Below are 14,075 nucleotides of genomic sequence, written 5' to 3'. Positions count from 1 at the left end.
TTCAAAAGTCGTTTACTGTAGCTACGTTTTAAAAATATAAACATTCTCCCAGTTTAATGCGGGTACAAATCTCTAGGATGTACATTTTTGAGCCCGTGGTGTAGGTGGAGACTCAGACAAATTAAACACTATTTGGGAGTAGGGGGAGCAGAGCAAGAAATCACTTGCAAGAGAAAGAACGACTGCAGGAACTATAAAATGAGAAGTGCGCTGTGGAATCTTCAACACTATTGTGGAATGCATTTCCCCCTCCTCCTTGTCAAAGGAAACATAAACCATATTCCCCGAACTATAAGCCTAATCTTCGAAATGGCCCAAATCTCATTTTAACGAATACACGTGACTGAGTTTGTCTAACTAGAGGTTTAACGACCCGTAAAATGTGTCATCGGCACCTGGCAACCCTCAAAACTCTTACGCAGCACCTGCACCTCCCACCATGAGGTCTGGGGTTGTGGGATGTTCAACTCGGTTTCCTTTAGGAGACAAAGTCCAGTGTTTGGAAGACAGAAATTTTGCACAAACATGGGGACCATGTATTGTTGTACTCCAGCATCATCAAAGAGCATGGGTGACTGTGGCCTGTGGCATTCTCTTGTTGATTGGTTGATTGACTGATTCACCCATTCATCCAATAAATATTTACTGAGCACCATTATGTCCCAGGCTGTGTGCTAGGGAGCTTGGTGTTAGGGATAACAATGATAATACCAGTCATACTTTACTGAGTGCTTGCTACGTGTCCTGTGTTGGGCTAATTACTTGGCATGGATTCCCCAATCCAGTTCCACCACCATCCTATAAGGTAAGTCTCATCACTATCATCACCATTTTGAGAAAACCTGCCGAGACTAACCAGCCTCAATTCCCAACTCCCAAGAAAGAATCTGATTGGCCCAGCTTGAGTCATGTGTCCACCTCTGCTCATAGCTGGATGAAGAGGGTGGAACCGTGTCACACAGTTCAAAGCTGGCTACAGTCCAGCAGAAGGTAGTTCTCAGAGAAGCAGGGTCTCTGGAAGCAGCTACCTTCCTCATGTATAGTGGTCTGCAGAGAGTGGATATGGGGAGAGACAAAGGGTTGGGAGGACACCCTCAGGTCTCAGGTCCTGGGACCACTCTTAGGAGGCCCCACTGCACCTTCTGCCACTGAACTACAGAACATCCCTTGTTCTTAGCATAAATTCCCCACTTTTGATCAAGTTTCTCTGAACGTGTGTGCGTTGTGTATGACCAAGAGGGCTTGGGTTAGCTGATCTCGAAATCACAGACCTCTGAGTATTTTCAGAGCACTGTCCTGAGTTTTGGCCTCTGCCCTTTACAATACTGTGGCCTGCAGTGGAGTGAAGCAGCAGACCACACAGGTTTTGAGCTACCCACTGGCACGCTGCTGCCGGACCCCACTGTCGAAGGCTTCTAGGGGTGGCAACACCAGGTTGAGCAATTTCCCAGGGTTCAGAAGGGAGAAAAATACACCAGACCTTCACTTATCCTAATGCATAAAAGCCCCTTCAACCTACACGTCAAAATTCTCTTAGCTTTCTCCACGGGTATCAACCACAGTGACAATAATAGCAATGACGATAGCTCTCATTCACTGACCCTTGCTACGTGCCAGACCCTGTACCACGCACTTTACACACGCTGCTCAACAGGACATGCACAACAGCCTTTCAGGTAGGGATTCTTATTGTTGTCATTGTACAGAGGCAGAAACCAAGGCTCAGAATGGTTAAGTAACTTGCCCAAAGTCACACAGCTATGAAGTTTGGGAGTTGATATTCCAATCCAGATCAGTCTGAGACTAGATTCCAAGTTCTAACACTTACATCCAAGCCTAAAGCACTGAACTGTTGTCTGGTATTCCAACAATTTGATGGTTACTATCCAAGACCTCAGGTCTACAGCTCAGAATGTCTTCTATAAATCCTGAAAGCACCTCAACAGAATGTACAATGGTACAGCTGCTGTGGAACACATGATGGTTCCCTAAAAAAATTAAAGCCAGAATTACCATGTGATCCTGCAATTCCACTTCTGGGTATATGCTCAAAAGAAGCTTATGTACCCATGAAGCTTATAGTCTGTTGGAAGAGAAAGATATTAAACAAACATTGATTTAGTTACTGTGGTAAGTACCACAATGGAAAAGTCTAGTAAGCACAGCAAACAGTGTTACAGAGGGGCATTTGGAGGGAGAATTAGGGAAAGTTCCTTTGGGGAGGTGATATCTAAACTAAGACCCAAATAATGATAAAAGTACATTTATTAAGGGGGTGTTCTAGTAGCAGGAGCAGCTTGTGCAAGTGTTTGCAGGTGGGAGGATGCTGGGCGTGTTTAACACACTATAGCCTTGTCCCCTGAATTGAGACTGGCATGACTGTGCCACTGCGTGTAACAGTGAGACATCAGGAGTCCCCTCCCCATCTAGGAGAGGTGTTTCATGACCTGTTTATTTTATATATAAAAAGTAAGTGTAGTTACAGACTAAACAGAGGTATTTCCCTATGGAGAATCTACTCTTTCATGTGGCCACTTACTAGACAGGGATCAGGGTGTTCTCCTTAGTGCAGAGGCGAGAAAAGTATCCTTGTCTTCTCATTTGCATTTTCCATTTAGTTTACAAGTCCCCAACCCCCAACAGGAATGGGAGCAAAACCACTACCCCAAACAAATGGCAAGTTCGCTGTATGTGTGTGCATGCCTGTGGGGTATGTGCGTGCGTGCCTGTGGGGTATGTGTGTGCGTGTGTGATTTGTGGAAATGATGAGAGGTGGGGGACCCCACCCCATGAGATGCGCTGGCCCTGGACCTCAGACCCACTCTTGTCTGCAATGCCCTTCCTTTTCCCATTCTATATATCTACTTCTTTTCCAACTCTGCCTAGGACATTGCAGCTTTATGAGCACAAGTCGCATATTTGGGAGGTGACCCCAGAAAGCACAGTGAGCAGGTGAGACAAGAAGAGGAAGGTGTGCTAATGGGAAAGCAGGTTACCACCGTGGGCAACTGGGGCTCATCCCACTGGGACCATTGGGGGATAGGACAGAGCAGGGCTCAGCAAACTTGTCTGGAAAGGACCACACAATAACTATTTGAGGTTTTGCAGGGTATGTAGTCTACTGCACAACTCTATCCCTTGAAGTATCAAAGTAGTCACAGGCAATATGTACCGCATGTAAACAAATGGGTGTCACTGTTTTCCAATAAAACTGTATTTATAATAGAAGGTGATGGGCTGGATTTGGCTACAGAGATGTTGTTTGTCAACTCCTGGTACAGAACGTGCCTCAGAGTTGTCATTTCTGAAGGCAGTGCAACCAGGTACGTATCCACGGACATTTGTCTGCCATTAGCGGGGGGCTGCTCTGGAGCGTATCACCTTCCTGCCCTTTCTGGACTGCCCCAGACCCCAGGCGGAGAGCCAGAGATGCTGCTGTAGGAAGTCATGGATGTGTGTGAGCCTGGGAAGAGCCAAGGGCATACAGCCCGCCCCCCCCACCCAGCCATGTGAGGACTTCTGACAATGAGTAAAACAAGGCTCAGAGAGGTAAGATGATGGGCCTGAGGTCACACAGCTTGGAAGAGGTCATGGCCAAAACAGAGCTGGAAGGACTTCCCTGGTGGCGCAATGGTTAAGAATCCACCTGCCAATGCAGGGGACACGGGTTTGAGCCCTGGTCCGGGAAGATCCCACATGCCGTGGAGCAACTAAGCGCATATGCCACAACTACTGAGCCTGCGTGCCACAACTACTGAAGACCGTACGCCTAGAGCCCGTGCTCTGCAACAAAAGAAGCTACTGAAGTGAGAAGCCTGCGCACAGCAACGAAGACCCAATGCAGCCAAAAATAATAATGATAAATTGATGAATGAACTAAAAAAAACCAGAGCTGGTCCCTATACTATTTGTGAGCCATGAGACTCTGAAAGGTGGACTTTTCATGTGGTGTTTCCAAATCGCGTTTTAACATCTGTCAAGCCACTTTTGTTCTGAAGCACAGAGTTTGGAAAGCATGTCTTCATAACCTTTTCCTTGAAATGGAATTTCTTCCTTTGTTTGTGAACTGTTACAGAAACCCTTGAGAATCCAAGAACAGAGACAGGTGATCTAAGTGTTCTTCATTCTTTATTTATTTATTTTTTTTTTGAGACTGTCAAGAGAACTTAAATATTTTATTATATAAAGTTATACCCAAAATTGTGCTTCATTTTTTCACTATATATATATATATATACTTTAACTCAAGGACATTTGTAAAGGCAGTACACTTCAGAAATCCTGGAAGAAATTCCACTAGCTATAGGCTATTTAAATACTGCTTACAGAAAGTATTAAAAAAAACAACAACAACAGGGCAGTACAAATGAACTTATTTACAAAACAGAAGTAGAGTAACAGATATAGAAAACAAACTTATGGTTACCAGGGGATAAGGGCGGAGGGGATAAACTGGGAGATTGGGACTGACATGTACATACTACTATACATAAAACAGATCACTAATAAGAACCCGCCGGATAGCACAGGGAACTCTACTCAATACTCTGTAATTGCCTATATAGGAAAAGAATCTTAAAAAAAAAGGAGTGCATGTGTGTAACTGATTCACTTTGCTGTATACCTGAAACTAACACAACATTGCAAATCAACCACACTCCAACAAGAATATTTTTTAAAAAGTATTAAGGGAAAGCCAGTACCATATAAACAGCATACACTTAGATCAAAGAGATGAATGCTTTACAGAGTAATGTTTTTTATTCACTGATAAACTAAAGGTCCATTTCAAGATGTTTCTCTTGTATACTTCATTTGTTTTATTAGCAAGCAAAGCCCTGAAAGGGATCGCTTCATCTAGTCCTCAGACTCGGATCCATCTTCATCTTGACTAATCTGGAATTCTTAACAACCTTTTAAAATTGCTTGATTGTGTGTGTCCAGGATATACATATCGAAGGGCTACAAATCAAGAAAAACACAGCAAACTATACAATAGAAAATAAATGATACAAAAAGGTAATCCTCAGAAAATACAAATGGATAATAAGTATACAGACAAATAATAAGTATACAGATGATCGATCGTCAATTAGGAATCAGGTAGATGCAAGAAAACCACAATGAGATGCTCTCTTTGCCCATCACATTGGCAAAAGTTTAAACATCATATTCAGAGTAGATGGATACGTGGAGAAATGGTACTCAGGTACTGCTGGCAGGCTGCAAACTGGTACGTATTTTCTGGAGAGTACTTTGATGAATGAAATCCATTTTCTCTCCCTTCTTCTTTCGAGACCCAGAGGAGAAATCATGATGGTCCGGGCCAATCACGGCGGCTCCATTCCCCTCACCAGTGACTGGTGTATGTGTTAGCTTTGCAGCCCAGTTCTGGCTCATGGGACCAGAGGAAGCTAAAGATATGCCTGCATGTGTCACCTAGGACATCTCCAGCCATCCTGTGGCCATGGGGGAGGCATTCCCAACTCACTGAGGGTGGCAGAGCGTCAACGTGGAAAGCAAGCACCTGGGTCCATGATGATGGCATGGAGCCCCTGAATTAACCATCTCTGGAACTTGACCTACGTTAGACTTCTTGTTAACATGGGAAAATAAAGCCCTTGTTGCTTAGCCACTTCAGTCTTCTTTTCTTTGAAGCCCAAAGTATCTTAATTGATATAATTGCTTCTTCCCTATAGAAAGAGTGGCTCATATGTCCAGATAGGCAACAGACCAGCATTTTATTGTAGCAACGTGTGTAACAATGAGACGTTAGCAGTGTGCATCAGCAGGGACCTAGAAATAGAAACTATGGGTCGATAACACTACTGAATTCCAGGCAGCCAACAGAAACAATAAGGTGAGTTTTTATGCACTGGGTCCGCCATGCAAAGATCTCCAGGATACATTCTTAAGTTTTAGAAAGTCCTGAAATAATACATATGGGAGAACTCCATTTATGACAAACAAAATAATCCTCAAAATAAAATCTGTGTAAAGATTCATACATACACAATCATACCTACAAAGAAAGGGGATGGGGAAGCCACATCATATACATAAAAGGATTCGTCTCCAGAGGCTGGAGACAGACAGGAAGTGATACTCAAAGGAGATTTCTACATTTTTTATGGATTTTTGGCAACACGAGTGAATTTTATTTACGACCTTTGCCATTAAAAATAATGTGCAGAAAACATCCCACATGCTCATTATAGAAAAAAGGAGCAAGTGGCAGTATGGATGTAAGTTTTGTTCAGACCGTGCAAGCCAGAGGTCTTTTTTCTTTTTTAAACCATGATTTCAGGCTTCCTGGGAACAAAGAGAAACTTCTCCTCAGGCCCTCAAATGTTTTTCTTGTGTGTAGCACAATTACTTGGGCAGAGTTCAGTGTTTCTAATCAAAAGCTACTTGTCCAGTGGGCAATGTCACTTTTCCTAGCCTGTGTAAACAAAGCTTTGTGGGAACTGGGTTTGGGAGGTGGAAGGGCTGCACCATTTGAATTAGAGTGTGTGTGTGTGTGTGTGTGTGTGTGTGTGTGTGTGTGTGTGTGTGTGAGAGAGAGAGAGAGAGAGAGAGAAAGAGGAGGGGAGAGGGAGAGAAAGGGAAGGTGGATGGGGTGCTGTCTACGTGATTCTAGAGAATTCTCCATAGAAAGATCCACCCTGTGTCTCCCTGCACCAACTCTTCTCCCCCAACTACTTAGCACCATATGAATTCGACTTTTCGGAGGGGAGAGGCTTCCTGTGATGCTCAGATGGTCAGGAGAGCTGCAGGCACCGGCTGTGTCATAACTGCCTTCCCTTGTCTCCTACGTTTGTTTGCCTCTGATTTCTCGGGTGGGTAGCATTCGTCTCAAGGTCCCTGTCAGGCCGCCATGAAGTCACTGTTTTCTCTGTGTCATTTCTGCAAAATCCTGGAGGGAGAATCCCGCAGGGTCTCCAGGGCTGGAATGCTGCCACTTGGTCACTGTGCCCAACAGCCCTCGAATGGCTGCTCTGGAGGGTTCGTGTCTTCACTGCCATTGCACAAAGTCTCCCCAGACTAACTGGCTCTGTTGCCCCTGTGATTGCCCCACGCTTTTCCAGACTGGGATTTTCCCGGGGAAGGAACACCCGCTAGAGCTAATTTAGGAGATGAGGTCCAGCAAGCAGGTGTAAAAAAAAAAGAACGGCGGAGGAAACATTTGACTTTCTGGAAATCAAAATGGATGCTTCTCTAAGTGTATCACTTACATTCCCCGCCCTGCCCCTGCTCCCCCTTGGCGAGAGAGAAAAGCCAAACTTTTCAGACAGGGTCTAATCGTCGTCTGAAATACACGGTTGAGAACGGGGGAGATTTAGGATCTGCTGAACATGCAAGATTGAGGTGGGAGGGAGAGTCCTGGTGACCAATTTCCAACAGCTGCGCTGTAACTGAGTAAAGAAGATAGCAGTGAGCCTTTGACAAGCAACGAGAAACCAAGACGCTGTCCCCACTTTGGGGACCAGGATTCATTCATACAATAGATACTGGTGGTTGCGCCGTGCTGGGCACTCTCGGTGCTGGGGACCTAATAATGAACCAAGCAAAGTTCCCATAACCTAATGGGGCTCCCAGTAGGAAAGAAATGGTGCACTCAGATTGGGGATTTGAGGAATGCTGAATAAAGGGACTATTTACAGAGGCGTGGGCAGGAGGCAAAGAAACCTTCATGGCTAGCACAGCACCCTGGGGCCACAACAGCAGGGAGCCTTTCCCACTCTTAGGCCTGTGAAGAGGCAAAGCAAGGGAGCAGCGACCAGAACCCAAAGAGGGTGGCTGTACAGACTTGGGACAGGAGCCGCGGTCCTTGGTAGAGACTCACAACCCACCACGTTGACAGGACAGAAAGGAGATGGAGAACAAATACTCTGACCTGTGCCTCCTCCTGCCCTTTGACCTCTTAGTGGTGCCTCCTATTGGCTGAATCCAACCAGATGCCAGAAAAGCGAGGCTGCTCATTGATGCAGGCCATGAATCACCCTCCCCGGGTGGCTGCGGAACAGGGAGGAGAGGAGGGTGGCCAGCCAACGCAGAGAGGCAAGTGGAATGTTTCCAGCACAGTCCCTGCCCTCGCAGAGCTTATTATATTCTACTCGGGGGAGACGGACGATGAATAAGCCAATAGATCTCAGATATAATGTTGCCAGGACCTTCATTCAGCCAAGCAGCAGGCACCTTTGTGCAAATTAGAAAAAGCCACCTCTCTCTGAATAGATGCAGCCCCTCGCCAAGGGACGTGGTAAGTGAATGCAGCACTGTCTGGGTATCAGCCCCCAGCCGCCTTTTGGGTCAGGGGGCTCGTGTGGGACTCAACGCACAAAACACGATACCCCGGATGTCAAGCAGTCACGGTGTCATCAATTAAAAACTCAGAGGGGAGTGACAGAGAATGCGAGGCAAGGGGAGACAGTGGGGATTCTGTCCACGTTTGATTTGTCATTGTCCCAAGGTCCCTCTGCCTTCCTGTTGGCTCTGCTGCCACCGAGGGCCGCCGCCATGACGTAGGACAAGCAGTTTTTCTAGAGCTTAAGGGTTGTGTCATGCCGGTGACATGCTACAAACATGGCTGATGAGGGGCCCCGAGGAGGTCTGAATGGGCTGCTCGCCTAGAGCCAGCCCCCCTGCAGCCCCCCACCCCAAACCTCACAGGCAGGCAGAAGCCGGGGCGAGTCCCGGGCCGTGGTAGTCGCTGGTGGGAGCCGCCTGGAGCTGGCAGGGGACGGCACGGCTGTCCTCCCCCAGCTCCGGTCCCCCGAACTGTAACGAGCAATTTGTCTTTCGACCGTCATCTGCTGTCAGCAGGGCTGACACCGACCCCGAGTATTAATTTCTTCTCAAACTGTCTTACATTGCAGCCAAGAGAGGGGCGAGAAGTGAAGTGGGATTTGCTGGATGCAGAAACCCATTGCCCAGCTGCTTTTATTTGTGGTAAAGCACTGACGGGAGATGAGGCCCGAGCTGTGGTCCTTTTCTTAAGAATCAGACGCCAGAGCCCCAGTGAAGCACGTTTCATTCTGTACCTGTGTGTTTGACTCCCTTTCTCTCCCTCATCTTTGCTCTGTCTCTTTAAAGTGGCCAGAGATATAACAGAGAAACCCATGCAAACTCCACATCTTCTCATCTGCCCATAATGCACTCACCCATACCACGAACATGCCATTTTGATGGCTCTTGTCTTTTTTAGACTGTGTTTTATTGGGGGAATCTGTGATTGGCAGAAACAGAAACATATTCCTCCAACTCCAGTGGGGGAAACAACGGAAGCCAACGAGCAAGAAAGATCGGCTACTAGCTCTGTCTCCTGGACTCTTCAAAAGGTGTGGGCCCTCACGTGTGCCATTTCTCTACACGTCTGCTTCTTTCTTCTTCCTCTCTGCAGCCCGGCTCCTTCTGCCCCCTTTTACAGAGCCAGTAAGAGCTGTGCCAAAATGGCGCTTCCAGCCCCAAAGCTCCTCGTGTCCTCACTCTGTGGTCGCCTGGATCAGTGTTCAAAGTCCAAATTCCCACCAAATCTGATTGGTGCAGCTTGTATCAGATGTCTTCCTCTGGTCCAATCATCTGTGGCTTGGAGGGTGGGGTTATGTGTTATGTGGAAACAGGAATGTGGCTGGAGCCAGAAAGACTTCTCTAGAACTTCTAGAAAGAGATGCTGTGCTGGCGAAAGCAGATCTGGGTTTAAACACCTATTCATGCAACCACTTCCAGATCTGTGGCCTTCAGTAAGTTACGTAATTTCTCTAGGCCTCAGTGTCTTCATCTGGCGAACAGGGGTGGTAAGGTTTCCCTCACAGTGTCTCTGGGTGGGCTGAATGAGTCAAGGGAGGTCTGAACGTGGGTTAACGTACCCGGCACACGGGAAATGCCTGGTAGTTGTTACTCAGTGGAACACACCATATCCTCTGGGCACACCTCCAACTTCAGCTGCTGCGGTGGGGACAGGTCCCATGTGCAGTGGCAGTGTCCCACCTCCAGCACGTGCCTGTCCTCTTTTCTACTTCGTGTCTTGCTCCGGAATCCCAGGAGTCTGCTGAGCCCACACGCAGGTGCAGCCCACACCTCTGGGGCAACCCCCTACCGATGGAGGATGAGGCAAGTGGATGAAGGCTCCGGCCTCCTGCTCTGCACGGGTTTCCCAGAGGGCTTGCCCTTCTCAGAGGGTTCCTCAAAGTGGGCCCCTGTTTGGTTTGTCATCTTTCTCTCACTTCCCCACTCTCCAGTTCCTGCTTCCTGGGATCACCTTCCAAATACTCTCCCTGCCCTCAAGTCCTTGTCTCAGGCTCTGCTTTTGCAGAAACCGAAATTAAAGCACGTAGTAAGTTCGTTAGTTGGTTCGTGGACCGAGCAGCTGCGTCTAGTAATGTCCGCACCTCAGCCACGCCTGCACAAGCTCAGCTGCGACTTCACGGCTAGCAGGCCGGCCCGAAGCAGCTCCTCCAGGCGTAAAACTCGACTCTCTCGGAGGAATGGCTGATGGGGAAGGAGAGACCGTTCCCAAGGGGCTGGGACATTTTGAGCTGCCTCATGGCCCAGGGGAGAAGGAAAGCTTCCTACTGGCGTTGGAGGGTGAGTGGTGAGCCAGTCCCAGCTCAGTGGCCCAGTATTTCCAGAGAAGCGCAAATGTGACCACACCACTGCTGTTCAGAAAGCTTCCAAGCCCTCCCCTTGCTGTCAAGATCAAGGCCAAAATTCTTTGTAGCAGAGACCTCATGGCTAGCCTGAGTGCACCTCTCCATCCTCAGCTCCCACTGGCCCCCTCATCCTCTCTGCTCGCCCATTCATTCATTCATACCTCACTGAATACCTGCTATGGGCCAGCCCCGCAGTATGGGCCGTCCTGGACCTCTGGGAGTCCCTCCTCCTTTCTCAGCCCTCAGGGCCTTCACAGATTCTATTCCCCTTGCCGGGAACACTTTTCCCTCCTCCCCTCATCGGTTAGGTGCTACCACAGCACTCTGCACCCTCTGTCACACCCTTCACAGTGGTAAGCCCTTGATAGGAGGCACACAGAGGGCAGAGATGGTGCCGTCTGGCTTCCCTTGGACCCGCGGTGGCCGGTGTGCTGCCTGGCACACAGTAGGGCAGCAGGCAATGTCTGCTCAATGGGTGAATGTTGAACAAAGAGCTGGAAGATACATCTCTGCCTCGTGGTGAAACACTGCAGACTGCTACTGAGCTCATTCACAGATTTTTTAAATTTTATTTTAATGACTGAATATTGGCAAGAGAAAAACAATTGTGGCTCAAGTACCTGAAAACTGTATGTTTGCTGGGGAGGAAGAGGGGTGTGAATTTGCCTAGATAAGGGTCACGTAGGGTCTCTCCCTCTGTCTGTCTGTCTCTCTCTCTCATACACACACACACACACACACACACACACACACACACACACACGCTGTCGATCACTAATGATAAGGATGGAAGATCACGCGAAGGTACCAGCTGCCTGCAGACAGCCAGCCTGCTCTGTGTTCACTGGCTGCACATTCTTCTGACTTTAGCGAACTAGACCTCTTCTCAGAGGCTCTCTGGTTACAGCGTGGACATGCCCCCTTGTTACCTGTCTCAACCTCCCATTGCAGGTCTGAGGGTTTGAGATGAGAAATCCTTGTCATGGGCTAAGAGCGCCAACTTTGGGGACTCACAGAGCTGCTCAGGAGTCTGGGCTCTGTTGCTCACTGGCTGGGTGACCTTGAGAGAGTGACCTGACCTCTCTGAGCTGCAGCCAACTGTGTGTAGAATGGGGTAGGGCTGTTGTGAGGTGCAGGTGAGAGGAGGCACGAGAAGCTCTCGGTTTGGTGCCTGGTACCTAGCAAGGCCGTGACAGACAGAGGCTCATAGCAGCTACCACCGGGCCTGAATGTCAGGACATCACACGGAGAAGCTGGCTTCCAAAGGAGCTACAGAATGTAACTCCAGAGATCATATGCATAGAAACAAATTCCCCTGCTGCTTTTGCTGGGTACCCACAACCTCAGTTCTTCCCGTATAAGCAGAATAGCTTCAACAGGAGAAATGTTGACACACCAAGGGCAGGATTAGACCTTCAGGAACATTACAGCTCAGCGCACCACAGAGGCTCAAAAGTCCATGATAATTAATGGGAACCTTGAGCCAAAGACAGGGCAAGAGTAGAAACAGGAAACCGTGAGGACTGGGCGGGGGAGGGGGAGGGTGGGTTTGGTCCAGTAGGAAAGCACCATAGAAAATACACTGAATTTTTAACGGGTGCTGGTGGGGAGGAAAATGAAACAAGCCTTTTTTATTTGAATGGGGCATCGCACTGATTACAGTAACAAGAGATGCATTGTGAAGTAGTGACCTCCCTGTGACGGGATGTATGCAAGTGAAGTCTGCCTTACGTAGGGTACATCTGTGTTCCTCACACTTCGGTCATTTGCAAACCACCTTCAGGATATTTGCCATCTCTCTGCACCACCTGTATTATTAATTACTGAATAGTTGTCTTTAAATAGGCTCATTTAAAAACACAGTAAAGAGGAAGCTTGATACCAGCACTATAGGTGGAAAGCCATTACTGCCTGTCACAAATAGAAGGTAACCATAAAAGCAAATACAGTGAAACAAAACAATGTTATGCAATCCGAGCTTGCACTGTTGCCTGCGCAAGGCTCTGAGTTTGGGGGCCCTGCCCTCTCCTGGTTAAAAGGGAGAGTTACAAGGGTGAGACAAGTGTTAAAGACAACTAGCACTAAAGTGAGGCTTTCTCCTTTGCATAATACAAAAGGACAGAGGAGAACTGAAAAAAGACGACCTTTTCCACTATGTCATCTCATGTTATAGTCTGTGTAACGCCGAAAACTCATCTCACTGTCTGCTAGTGGTGTCTGTCTTTCCCTCAGGGAAACCTCCAGGAGAAGAATTCCAGCACCAAATCTGAGATTGGGTAAGAGGAGATCTAAAATCCATTTCCACTCTGAGATTTTATGACCTTATCATATCATTATACTTTTTTGATATGAATTTCTCACCCAGTAATGCTGATAAATGTTTAACAACCTTCTCTCCAGGGAGACGAGACAAAACAAAACAAAACAAAACAAAACCCTGATCTGTAGCATTTGCCAGTTCCCACGGTGTAAATACTCCCACCATGGCTGACTTCAAGCTACCTTCATGATGTCACGGAATGCAGATTTGGGAAGAGATGAATGCACTAGGCTCTGGGAGCCAGGATGAGCTGGAGCCAGCACACGTCTGTTCCCGCCCACCGTGGTTGTCCTCTTAAGGACATGAAATAAACGGCATCCAAGATATTCAGTTCCAGTAGAGGGACACCTCAGAGATATTGCAGGTTCAGTTCCAGACCACTACAATAAAGCCAATATCGCAAAAAAGCAAGTCACATGAATTCTTTTTTCCCAGTGCATGTAAAAGTCACGTTGACACTATACTGTAGTCTAAGTGTGCAACAGCATTGGTATGTAAAACCAATGTACATACCTAAATTAAAAATTACTTTACAGCTAAAAAAATGCAACCATCATCTAAATCTTCAGTGAGTTGCAATCTTTTTGCAATAGTAACACCAAAGATCACTGATCACAGAACATCATAACAAATATAATAAGGAAAAAAGTTTGAAATATTTCCAGAATTACCAAAATGTGACACAGAGACACAAAGTGAGCAAATACTGTTGGAAAATGATGCCAATAGACTTGCTTGAAGCAGGGTTGCCAGAAACCTTCAATGTGTAAAAAATGCAATGCCTGTGAAGTGCAGTAAAGCAAAGTGCAATAAAACAGGTGTCGTGTCCTTGGAAATCTGAGTGCCTCTGAGACACGTGGCCGCCTCCTAGAGCCTCTGTGTGTGAGGTGGACTAGACTCTCCGCAGTCCGACTCCACAATCCGATTCCATTTATGCCCATTTGTGGGGTCCCTTCCTGCCTGCATCCCCAGACATTTCACTAACCATCAGAGTTGTCCACTTTATGCACATCTGTATTTAATTCACATCTGCATCTCACCTGCTGTATGTAGCTCTGCTTCATATCCAAGCGAGGTGTTCAGACTCCTGCCTGCTTAACTTT

The sequence above is a fragment of the Phocoena sinus genome, chromosome 14 (assembly GCF_008692025.1).
Source record: "Phocoena sinus isolate mPhoSin1 chromosome 14, mPhoSin1.pri, whole genome shotgun sequence".
Classification (NCBI taxonomy): Eukaryota; Metazoa; Chordata; class Mammalia; order Artiodactyla; family Phocoenidae; genus Phocoena; species Phocoena sinus.
Note: the sequence above shows the minus strand (reverse complement) of the source record.